Genomic DNA, 1,502 nt, shown 5'->3' with positions numbered 1-1,502 from the left:
CGGGTAAAGCTGCGTATCAGGAGGGACGCCCTAGCCCTCTCTGGGCCTCAGTATTCCCACCTGTAAAATGGCAGACACAGGGGCTGGTTTTCACGGAGCTGGTACATGAACAGCCCTCAGCCTGGCCTGGCACAGTCAACCCCCACAGGCGGGATCTGGTGTTTCCACTGCTACCACCAGCAGACTGGGCTGTCTCCTCCCTCAGACTCTGAGCTCCCATGAGAATGGCAGTTGAGGTATCTGAGGGCAGAGGCTGCACCTCCCACCACAGGCCACAGACACCTTACACTCACCTGGGAGGTGGGACATGCTTATTCCCATCTTGCTTATGAAAAACCTCAGGGTCTTTTATTAAGTCGATCAACAAACATATTGATCACCTATTGGGGACGGCATAGTGCTCTGAGCACTGGGGCACAACATAGAGAGAAACCCCTGCTTTCTATCAATACCTGCACTGTGTCTGTAGGGGAGCAAGCAAACCCTGTTATGCTTAAGAGCATCGCCTTCCAGCCAACAGGTGTTTATCAAACATCTATTACCTGCCAGGGACCTTTCCAGGTAGCAGAGGTATAAGGGAGGGTGAAGGAGAACAGATTCGTGCCTCCTCTGAGCTCCGGGAACAGGACAAGACCGCAGCGTGGTGATATGGAACTATTTATGGGCACAGAGGAAGAGTTTGGGGAGCAGGGATCGAGACTAATGAGAGGAACCTACTTATCTGGCATGTCTGGGGGAGGCCTGTTTGAAGAGGTTGACACTGGAGATGAGATCTGAGGATGTGAAGGTGGGAGAGGAACAGAGCTCCTGAGGGTAAAGATATGAGTGAGTGTGTGTGTGTGTGTGTGTGTGTGTGGAGTATTCAATGGCTCCCTATTACCATCAAAATAAAACCAGACTCCTCCCTCTTTCCACAAGGCCCTGCACAAACCCCTCCCTGCCCTCCTCTCCTTCACCCCAACTCTCTTCATCTTCACCCTCGTCCCCTCTGCTTCAGACGGAGGGACAGAGGGACGCTCAGGCCTCTTCACTGTTTTGCCAGCAGACCAGACAGGGGCGTGCCTCAAGGCTTTTGGACTCCTGTCCCCTCTGCCTGGAATACTGTTCTCTTGCATCCCGTCGTCAAGCCTCAGCTCACACGTCGCCTCCTAAGAAAGCCCCTCCTGGCCACCCATTTAAGTGGTGTCTGCACCTCCATCTTGTTATTCTCCAACTCTGCATCCTGTTCTCGATCCTTCTGGGTCCATCCCCCGCACAGTTTGTTTTGTTCTGTTTTGACATGATGATGTTTCTCCACGGGTTGCTCTACTGGATATTTGTCTCCCTCACTAGGCTGTGTGGGGACAGAGCCCATCCCTCGCAGAGCCTGACACACAGTAGGTGCTCAATAAACAAATAGCCAATGTGGTAAAGAGAAGAAACAGTCCGTCCAGCCAAAGCCAGAGGTGGCTGGCCACACTCCTGCTGGGAGCTTCTAAGAAACAAGAGGTCCACCACTCTGC

This window comes from Crocuta crocuta, unplaced genomic scaffold (genome assembly GCF_008692635.1).
Source record: "Crocuta crocuta isolate KB4526 unplaced genomic scaffold, BGI_CrCroc_1.0 scaffold110, whole genome shotgun sequence".
Lineage (NCBI taxonomy): Eukaryota > Metazoa > Chordata > Mammalia > Carnivora > Hyaenidae > Crocuta > Crocuta crocuta.
The sequence above is the reverse complement of the archived record's forward strand: the minus strand, read 5'-3'. Positions refer to the sequence as shown.